Raw genomic sequence first — 12,037 nt, forward strand, 5'->3', positions numbered from 1 at the left:
CCACGGCATATGGCGCTCCGTTTCCGTGATCGGCCTCAATTATCATATCCGCGTTAAATTAGTCAGATTAGAGCCGAACTGTTGTAATATTGTTGCTAACTCTGTATACATAATTATATTACGGTATTGTGTAACGGACCATCGCTTAAGAAATATAAATTATTTAGTGTAGCCGGCAAGCTGTCAAGTATTAGTTGTAAATAGACTCAAAATGTTTCAAATCTCTCAAAAATGTTTCAAAATTACCTTCCAACGGTAAAACTAACTTCCGTGGGTATGTCGTCACCATAGTTTTAAAACAATTTTTATTGTACGTGCTGTTATTAGTATCTGAGTTGAAAATATCCTGGCTATAGATTGCCATTTGATATAACAATAGAATTATCAAATTATATGTAATGTAGACTATTTTTCTTACTAGTATTGGAATCCCTTGGACGGCATTTTCCTTTATATCTGTTGCCACAGCTTAAATTCGGAAAATCTATACAGTTTGAAGCAGATAATATATTTACATTATATAATGAAGACATGCTTAAACCAATATTGATATGTTTTACACATATACAAGTGTTGCGATAGTTGCATGTGGTACCAAAAATACCTGAAGCTGACAAAACAACGAATACAAAATTTGAAACATTTCCATAAAAAAATTTATAAGTTGCATAAAATGTTTAGCCAGAATTTATTTGCTAGAAACAAGCACTAAATTTGTTGGCTAATTCTCTGCTTATAGAAGCTATATAGCGCGTATAATCGCTCAACATTTTCAGTTGAAAGATTTCAATAATTATCTTTTACTTGTTGAAATACTGCTTCGCCATAGAGCAATTTTTTTATGGCTTCTCTATCTCTTGTGGTTGGTGAGTGTAGGAGTTTACAGTGTGTTAATTTTAGCACTAATTTTATGTGAGAGATAAGTTAAAGGATTGAACATGTATGTACTGTATTCACGTATGTATTAACCATAAACATTCTTTGATCTGGCGTTTTTATATATCCACTGGAGATCCAATATTTTCCCTGCAATCTCAGGATGGAGGTGAGATAGGACAGAAGATATATTTCTTGTTAGAAAATATAAATCATCACAACAGCTTTTACAGTACATAATTAACATAGAAATATCCGAATATATGCACACATAATAGTAAATTTACAACACTTTTTCATGTTTAAGGTACTATTGTAACTAAATTACGTACATTTACCAGATAACATTGTTATTCCGAATATCAGTATTTATTTTATAGTGGACTATCACTGACAAAGGTAACTCTTAACTTATGTTAACCCTAATATATTAGTATTAATGAAAATATTTTCGAATATTTTCAATCAAACAGTTTTCCATCTCTCACAACACGGCGCTGCCTTGTCGAAAAAAGGATGTTAGTTTGACAGCGAATAGTTGATAATAGTTCAATTCTCCAACATCATGTAACGACCAAACTATACTGCACCGATCTGAACAAGAGGTAATCAGAAGGTGCTATAATGGGTGAATAAGTGGGTAAATCTAAAATTGGAATTGCAAGAGCTATACCGTTCCCTACCTTTGCTACGTGTTGAAACTTGCATTGATTCTGTGTCACTTACTATTGCAGTTCTGTTCTTTTCTTAGACCGTTCTTTACTATTGACATCAAAGTTACTGCTTTAAAATCTTTGAAAACCAGCAAATAACATGTGACCAAGCAGCATCATCACACGTTTCTAAAAGTGTTTAATGGATAACAGGTTTATGTAATGAAGTCATGTAATTATTACGTCATTATACACGTCATGTAATTTACGTTTATACAATTAGTTATTTATCCAACACTATTTACCCAAATTTCAAAAACCGTTCTAGCAAATTCTTACAAAGAAATGCACTATTTAATAAACGACTTGTTCTGTCTCATTAAAAATGGATGATGATAAAGTGATGTTTCAGAGTAACCAAAAAAAAAAGTAATAAGCGTTAATGGTTAAGTTTAGATAATATTGATTATATTTAATTGAATAATAAGTTTATATATTAAATTACCAACCCTGTAATAAAAACAAAACTAATATCAAAAAATATATAAAAAAGTGTAATATAAAAACACAATGAACAAGTGGATAAAACGTAATTTTTATAGAAGTGACAGGTTTCCGCTCGTAATAATTGAGATTTTGTTTTATTACGAGGAAAATTAATGAATAAAACAAATTGTTCCATGCCACTGAATAAATTAATCTAATTTATCTGCGTATAGCTGTAACATGTTATATTTATTTATAATTTACTTTATGGCATTTACAAAGTGCTCCCTTTTGTATTGTGTTAATATGCTTAAGAGTAAATATTTTATTGGATAAAATTAATGAAGTATTTTGCGTGAATATTTAACTGACTAAAATGTCACATTATATAAACTATTTCAATTTTAATATTAATGTGTTAAAAGCAGAGCTATTTGCTGAACCTTTGTTCAAAATATACTCTTATAACTAACTCTAAACAAATGACTGCAAAATTAATAGTTATAACTTAAAATTCCACACCAGTTATCTCAAAAGAACTACCCAAAGAGTTTTGAACTAATCTCTGGAGAAAATTGCTAAGATCTTTGAATTGCTGTTAAAGTACATTGAATTTATGGGCTATGAATAACATAATTTGTAAATTTATACTTAAAAATATTATAATATTTCCACTACTACGTTGACATTGACAGATATAATCACTTAAGTAGACATTGTAGAACTATAATGTGATTTTTATATATTACTATATAATGTTTCAAATCTTTTCCGACAATAACAATAGTTATTTCATATTATTGGTGAATTGAATAAATTATTTCACCATTATTGGTGAGTTAAACTTCACGTGCAGACGTGCAGGTGTTTTGTCAGATCTGATGACTCTACCATGGCTGTCAGATGCCATGATGATCTTTTGAACACTTTTACTAAATTGTTAAATATTCAAAAATTTTATTCAGAAAATAAATACGCGAACGCAACCGCAAATATTTGACAATCAACAACAATGTCAATTGTTTCTATTAGTAAAATTATTCATGAGTGTGACTTTATATGGTAATACAAAATTTATCTCTATATAGACCTTCTTTAGGCTTCTACAAATATTTCAAAAGCAACATTAGACAAACCGGTCCCTCCATTTTTAAGTCTTAGCGAAACTAAAGAACAGAAATTAATTTTTATACAATAGATATTTTGCGTTCCCAAAATATATCAATGATCAGAGATCGTATAAATTGTAAAGCAACAAAGTGCTCGGAAAGAAAATCTCCTTAATATGATTTATCCTCTAATTACTCAGGCTACTGAATCACAATTAAAGGACACATGAAGTAAAAGAAAGAAGCCGGCTTTAACTTTTTATTAATTATGGGTTGGGTCGCCATGCAACGGAAACACCATTCGACGGTAGCGCTCTCTGCCGTCGAGCTTTTTAATTAAATTCTATCCGGATAAAGAAGGAGCTGAAACTTAATGACACAGAAGGGCCTCGATAAGAATTATTAGAAAGAAAGAAGTCAGAGTTGAGGCAAGATAATAAGCCGTCTTGGACCTTTACTGTTGCTTCGGAGTTTGCAACGATGGTGACGAATTTTCGTTTAGTCCTTTCCTGAGGGTCGAGTAGAATGGGATTGATTATGGTAATTTTATTTTAAGAACGCGCTGTTTATTATGGTTTATTTTTAGATAGAGTTAATATACATATATTTAGTAATTGATTAATGCCTTTTAATCTCTCCTGAAATTTATCGCTGAGGATTTACATCTTTTTCTTAAGTACAATAAACTGATTATAATTAAATACATTTTTATAATTAGTTATAACGTAACGTACGTATATTGTGTCCAATGTACATAAAACTGAGAACTTATTTTAATTATTTAAGGGAAACCAAATATCTTCTTAGCGGCAATACATTCGTTTTATAGCACAGCATGGCAAAATATGATTTGATTTTATTTGAAGTTTGATGTTGCAAATTTTTTTAAAATATACGTCGCAACGGGACGTCTTAGTCAACGAAATTATCGGTCATTGCTCATTCTGATTATTAGTTATTGCAACATGGGCAAATATGGTAACTTTCTATTAAATAAAATATAAGTTTCATAAAAATATATTTCAAAATGTAATAAATTAATTTCATTTACTGTAATTATTTTAACAAGTAACATATATTTCTGGTAATTATTTCGCAATAAATTATCGTTTATTGATAAGAAATGGACGATACTAATTTGTACTGAAAATATTGTTTATATAATATTGCAAACTTTAGGATTTTAGGAAAAACACCAATAACGAATCTAAATGTAGACCATTTCATGAGCTATTCATAATATCTAAATGATGGGATCGATGATATCCAATGAACAGATACAGATATTGGCATTTTTGGCGCGCAATTTAAGTACCCAAATATTAAACTATTTTTCTTAACTATTTATTGACATTATTCAACAGTTTATTAATAATTTATAGTATGCTAGATGACTTATATATTCTGTACATGTTGCTTTTTTCTTACCATGCTTCTTACTACTTCCTTAACGTAATGTTTACGTATATACATACAAACTTTAAATCTAATAATTGACAAGAATATTACAAGTACCTTAAATCAATTTACATTATAATACAGTACATTATATTTACAGATGCAGCATATCCCACAGTGATTATGAAAACCGTTAATATAAATATAATAACATGGTTATGATTATAAGAGACCAAATGCTTCGTAATACAGGTATAAAGTGTAAATTATAGAAGTTCTATATATTATTATAAAAATTGTACCATCTGACAATACACATCTACCATATTATATAATCTAAATCCATATTTTTTATTTCTATTATTGCGTAGTCTGAGTATAATGATCAATATACTCAACTAAAAATAAATTAGATGGTCATTATTTGCAGGCTGCTAACAAATGAAGCCACGCGAGTGTTGACGTCGGCGGGTCTACTTAAAAATAAAATATCCCTTAATAAAATTTTAAAAGCTACATATGAACATTCTGAAAGTAAGGCTCTGTCATTCATTTATTATAGAAGTTTCGTATGAAATAATATGATAGCTTACATTCAATATGATTCCTGAAACTATAGTAGAAAACAATTTTATCGCTCTTTTAAATAAACAATTCTTCTTCTACAAAAGCTCTGTCTCAACAGTGAAACATATAATCTTCAATTCTTATCTAATATGTTTATTAACAAAATAGCAAATATCTGCTAGAATTAACAAAGCACTATGGAAGAAAAATAACTATAATAATATAATTTATTAGCTATTTTTAGGTGTAATGATTTTGAATGCATTTACTTATTATATTGTTACTGCCAAATATGATCGCAGGTAAGTTTTAAGTTGTTACGAGATTCAGCAAAAAATCAACTAAAACGGGGAAAGGCGCCTAAAGAACTTATGTTTGCCAACTGTACAACTACCAAAGAATCCTAACGAAGCTAATAATTCTTTCAGCCAGACGTTAATGGGTAAGTTTAGCAAGGAAATGAAACTGTCAGAGGCAGATAGCCTTTAGAGCTTTTAAATTGTTACAGAAAAAGGACATCCATTTACAAAAGTAAACGTTTTTTTCTTTACTTTTACTTCCTAAGACTAACAGTACCCTGTTTAATTTTTACCAAGATTTCAGAAACTTTGCCTAAAAACATAAATATTTACTGATGGAGAAAATCCTAAGTTTAAGTATATTTTATGTAGTAAAAATTAATGTATAATGTATGTAATATAATTTATCTATTAATGTACAGATGAAGAAATGATAATATAATACATAGCGAATATTTCATAGCTTTGATATATTAAATACTTGTCTTGCTTCTACAGTGGTAGCAACATATAAGAGAAGCCACGTATTACATATTTAGCAAATCACGCTATTTACACCAATATTATCATATTACTGTAAGGGGATACGCGTCAGTGTACAATAGCACTAATATAATTTCAATATTCAATATAATTTCATTCAACCTCTCTACAGTTTTTACGGATAATCTTCAATTTATACATTCCGCGACCATAATGATTTTCAAGAAGCTATGTCATCATTGTTTAAAGAAAATCTAATAATATGAGCCAAAAATTGGAAAAAAGCAAATCTGCCGAACAAGAATATTTAAACAATTGGTCTTTTAATTCGATGGATTCATTTTTAAACTATGTGAGCTGAATAAAACAGTATTTTTACTACGTAAAAGAACATCTTACTAGATTTTTTAAAGGTCTTTGAATTAAAAAGTTTACAATAATAATATACGTTTATCCTTTTAGGCGTTTAAAGATAGCCAATGAAAATAATTACTTTTTATCACAAAAAAAACTATTAAACTGAAGAGACAGTGTATTATCATTTTTTCTGTATTTTGATTCTCTTCTCTTTTCTGAATACCAACTCGCGTTCACCACGATACATTTATACCACAATAATTACTGAAAACCACAGCAATATTTTAATTATCTCTTCTTATCTTTAGTGTCTTAAAATTTTTCGAAATACCTTTAGTTTAATCATGAATAGTTGCTTATGTTTATGTAACACATGAAATGTTAAAATGATAGCAACAGTAAAGGTAAAACTAAAAAATAGTTTTATCGCTGACGAATAGATTATGCTCCTTAATCACAACCAAGAACCTAGTACTCATATATATTTTCGTCAATAAAAACAACTTAAATTATATGGAAATATATTTTTGTAAACTATCACAATCCTCCTACTTTAAGAAAATGCTGCACTCGCTTGATAAATTATGTGTATAAATAATCGTTCTTTGCACTAAAAGGGCATTTATTAAAAATAATTGATTCACTATATATCAACTCAAATATTTTTTATCATCATTTAATGTTTTCAAGTGGCATCGTTAGATTTTGGTGACATCTACAATAACAATTCCAATGAGTTTTAAGAGCTCGTGGTATGCTATACCTTCCGATCCTACAATATACCCAAAAACTTTATGACTATGAATATTCTGCTTAGGCTATTCTGGACTAACACCAGATTTTTTGCATAGATTATCGTCGTAGATTCACTTTTGATCGCTAGTCATAATACTTCACTGAAAAAAACCTTTTGGCTGGTAATAAATAAAAGCCTTGATGTTGAAAAAGTTCGTAAATATTAAGATTTTAAAAAATTGCTTGAATCCTTAATATTGACTGATTATTGATTCACTGTCTTTGAATTTTTTGATCCTCAAGACGATATTTTGTGACCATTTTTAAATTGGCCAAATCAAAAACTAGCAATTGAGATATGACGAAGAAATCTTATTATAAGTTCCTAAGTGTTATCCAGGCTTCCACAATAGATTCCTTTAAATCAAACAACAAAAGTAAAAGTGACGAAAATACAGTATTGAGTGTTATATTGCATTAACCATAAGCCTCTATACTCACTGCATTACCTAATATTAAATATATAGTTATTTTTTGTAGAGATATGTCAAAATTATCAGATTAGGCAGTTAGGTTAGGTTTTATATCAACCATTATTGTTTATAATTTTGCGACTTTGTGCTCTGACTTGAAAAGATAAATAAATAGCTGTGTGATGTGACGAAAATGTAAAATCATTCATATTTTTGGTATCGAGGTCGTTGATTAGTATATCTCTCATAAAAATTAATGGCATAACTTAGAATGTCTAAAAGATAATGTTATCTGCGATGATGATTATACATGATGTATGTATGTATAAATAAAATGATAAGAAATATTTAATTATTATATACAGTAACCTTTTACACTACTTGTAGAAAGATTTATCTTCCGCCATAATAATAAATCAATCAATTACCAAGATTTATGGAAATTTTTACGGATATTGCAAGATATAATGAATGGATGAGAAATGTCTCATGGTGATCAATAGCCTGACAAATTCGGAATTAATAGAGGTTTCACGCTGATTACAGTACATTTTTTAAAGTTCCGTGTATTTATCGGGAATCATAGTTAAGCTGGCCTTCAGCTCTTTTTTATGTCATTCAAAATCAGTTATATTATACTACATTTTTTTGTTACTATTTTATTTTTATATTACGTAACATAAAGGTAAATATATTTTTAATTACAGTTATAAAATTTCGTTAAAATACACTTAGTCATGTTTTCCTCCTATAGTTTAAAAGCATATTTAGATAAAGAGTTTACTTTGAGGAATATTTCTCAAACACACTTAACATCATTATAGTCCATCCAACATAACAGTGGCCTCACGTTACCATGACGTCAAATGTGTTGTATATACGAGGTCTAATGTGTTTTAAATTCGTTTTAAAAACTTTTTTTTCTTTCCCATTTTATTCCAGTTAAAAAGATGTACAATGCTGTCTGATGCGTTATGCGTAATTATAATTCATTAGGAAAGCTACAACTGAAATCTTTCAAAATGTGAAGAACAATACAATGTTAGATTCAGGTAGGAGAAACGGTGGATATGCGAAACGTGACAAATCAAGATCACCTTGATATTAGCGGCTCTATTCGGTTACCTAGATATGTGAATAACTGTTCATAATAAGCATGAATATTCGGTTAAAATGTATGAGGGGAGAATGGATTTCAACTATTTTACAGATGATATGACAGATGCATTAGGTGGCAATGCAGAGATAAATCAGAGGAATTGTGCGGCAAAAAATATAAAGAAGCAACAAAATAAAATAGAGAATAAAATTAGAAGAAACGCGAGGTAGAAACACAGCGTCGAAGAGAAGAAGAATTCATCATAAATAGGTAAATATGCTCTCCAGTGAAAATGAAATATAATACTTGGATATAAAATTTTTAATTAGATGGATAACTCTTCCAGAGAATAATACTACATAAATAACACACCTAAAAATCTGCTTCATAGGTGAGTGAGTGGAAATGAGTTCAATATGATAAAATAACCTTAAACTACAAACTATTGATGCTGTATAATTGGCTTTAACAGATCAATTGAAAAGTCCTCGGTCTACCATAGTAAAACACATTTTTTGGCAAAATTAGTTTTTTTTAAACTGATTATAACGACCCCCCAACTTTTCTATACAATTTTTGTAATACAATTTGTCCTTTGCTTCAAAATGGGCTTCAGTTTCGGCGATCACTCCTCATTCGACAACAATTTTTTCCCAGCGAGCATTCTGTTGAGATGTGAAAATAGGAAATAGTCGGTAGGGGCCAGATATGAAGAATACGGTGGATGAGGAAGAAATTTAAAACTCAATTCATGGATTTTAGCCATCGTTTTCACTGACTTGTGGCACGGTGCATTGTTTTGGTGAAGCAACACTTTCTTTTTCTGCAAATGTGGCCGTTTTTTGGCGATTTCGTCCTTCAAATTGTCCAATAATGCTACATAATAGTCGCTGTTAATGGTCTTTCCTTTTTCAATAGTCATATCGATAGTCAATGAAAATTATTCCATGCGCATCCAAAAATACAGACGCCATAAACTTGCGACCTGACTGTTGCGTTTTCCCACGCTTTGGATCGGTTTCATCGTGTGCAGTCCACTCGGATGACTGTCGATTGGACTTCGGAGTGAAATCATAGAACCACCTTTCATCGATTTTCACATATGGACCCAAAAACTAGGGTTTATTACGCTTGATCATCTTCAAACCCTGCGCCGAATCATTAACTCTTCATTGGTTTTGGTCAAAAGTGAGCTTGCGCGGCACCCACTTTACAAAGAGTTTTCTCATAACCAAATATTCGTGAATAATATGATGTACACTGATGGACACGTACTCACAGGCCGGGGACTTTTCAATTGACATGTTAGTTTAAGTCCCTCGATAATATGTGAATTAGTTGCACCATAATTAAAAGTTTATTATATTCGAAAATTTTTTTTAATATTTAAATTTGAATTTTTTTTGTTATATGTTAAAACTAAAATAAAATGAATGTCAAAAATGAAACGAAAACATTGCAAAGCTGTGAAATCATAAATTTTGGCTACATGGATTCACTGTTATTTTGAATGGAGTACATCTTAAAATACTTTCCATTTCCGAAAGTGTTTGAGCTCAGCAGATATGACACGCATTGCCCAATCTAGGAAGAATGGGGGCTGATAAGTTGCGATATTGTTTTCAGTTATATATTGAAAATATACTGCCCTTCTACAAGGTTATTCAGATTTAATATTATATTTTTATATGACGCGTTTCGGTATACAGTAGACATAAAATTATCAGTAATATTTTACCAAAGCTCTCTTCCGCACACAAAAATTGATTTTAAAAATACTGTATATAAATACATTTTTTATCATGGGAGTTTCCTAATATTTATGTTTATATGGTTCCTTTAATGTATGAAAATACGAAGAATCTGTCAATTAATTTCGACGCCTATAATAATTTTATTAATAATTTTATGACCCCAGCAATTAATGTATCTAAAATGGCATTAATATTTCAAATAATTGAACTAAGCTAAAATAAATACTAGAATAATATATAATTAATTTAAACTTCCTACATTATTATTATTACACTTTTACATAAAACACAAATTTAATAGCAGGCTTGGTAGCGCAGTGGTAAAGGCGACAGAACGGTCTACCTACTCTTGCGATAGTCGCAGGTTCGAATCCTGCTGAGACATGGTCGTAAATGTATGTTTGTGATTTTTTAACAATTGCCATTGTCCTAGGCAAGAGTGTAAAATCCGACAAGGGAAATGATACCAGAGCCGCCAGTAACCAGATTGGATAAGATCTGATGTCTTCTGGGATGATTTCTAAGTTGGTTTCTCGCTAGTCGTTAGGCTTAATTCCGAGAACCATGGTTTGGAGCCCATGTTAAACAGTAGGTGCTGGCCAGACAAACCCCTAGTTGGTAAAAGGAGACTTTAAAATATGTATATAATAAAATCAAATTTAATAAATTGATGTTAATAATGGTTATATAAATTTTGTTAATTTAATTTCACATATCAATTATCAATAATTATTCACCTATTATAATTATAACATTATTCACCTGACACCAAAAGAGAAATAAGTGTAGTAAGTAATGTCCATAGAATAATAATAATACAACAAAAATCAACACAGTGGCATAATATAATAGAACCCGGCTTGCGACTAGTTTATTGTCAATGTATAAAATGCCTTTCTTTTGCTATATTCCAAATAATATTAAAGACCATTTTCTACTAAAACCAATGTATGATGTCTCTCCACAATAATGCAAGAAAAAAATTATTTTGCATTAATGCAATTTGTAATTTCCAGTACTTTATGCCAGGAAATCAGAACGTTATTATATTTTTACAAATAAATAGACGAACCGCTATGTATATTTCATATAATACACTACATATACTGTAGACTATCACGATTAGTTGTCTACCTCTATAGTGAAACTATGATATAAAAATACACATATTAAATTACATAAATATTAGAGCAGAAATTGATCGGATACAACTAATATACCTGTATATAATTCTGTGAAAGTTCAAATTAAATGAACTGAAGCTTAACGATGAGTAGCTATGTAGACTAACTCGATATAATAGTAGATTTGTTTTACAATGGAAAAATCCCTTAGTATTCATATTTCTTTAATGTCGTTCAATTGTGTTACTTAGCTCGAGTGATATGATTTTTGAGTTGGAATATAATCCCAAAAGGGAGAAGAGTTTTCAACATATTAATATTCTGCAGATGACAAACCCATTAATTAACACATTGTCCAAACGTATTTAATCAACAGGAAAGAACAGAAAAAACTTTTTATATTATTATAATTTGTTAGTATTATTATAGTTATCCCTGTTAAGCTGCTGATTCTTGACTATCAGCCTATGAGCCTTAAAAGTGGTGGTCATAAATTGGGACCCTAAAAACTAACATGGAGAAAGAATGTCTGCGACATTAAAGCCAAACATATTTCTGCGAAACATTATATAATATATAATATATAAGTCCAATGGAGCCCATATTGGTACACTCAATAAGAAA

At 29.8% G+C, this 12,037-nt stretch overlaps 1 protein-coding gene across 1 annotated transcript in view; it reads right to left on the minus strand.

Annotated features, from left to right (window-relative positions):
- LOC143193310 (TWiK family of potassium channels protein 7) overlaps positions 1-12,037 on the minus strand; it is a 677,261-nt gene that overhangs the window by 632,892 nt on the left and 32,332 nt on the right. The gene's annotated exons all lie outside the window — the stretch shown is intronic.

This window comes from Rhynchophorus ferrugineus, unplaced genomic scaffold (genome assembly GCF_030347505.1).
Source record: "Rhynchophorus ferrugineus isolate W39M unplaced genomic scaffold, kcgeb_rfMv2 rfM3, whole genome shotgun sequence".
Lineage (NCBI taxonomy): Eukaryota > Metazoa > Arthropoda > Insecta > Coleoptera > Curculionidae > Rhynchophorus > Rhynchophorus ferrugineus.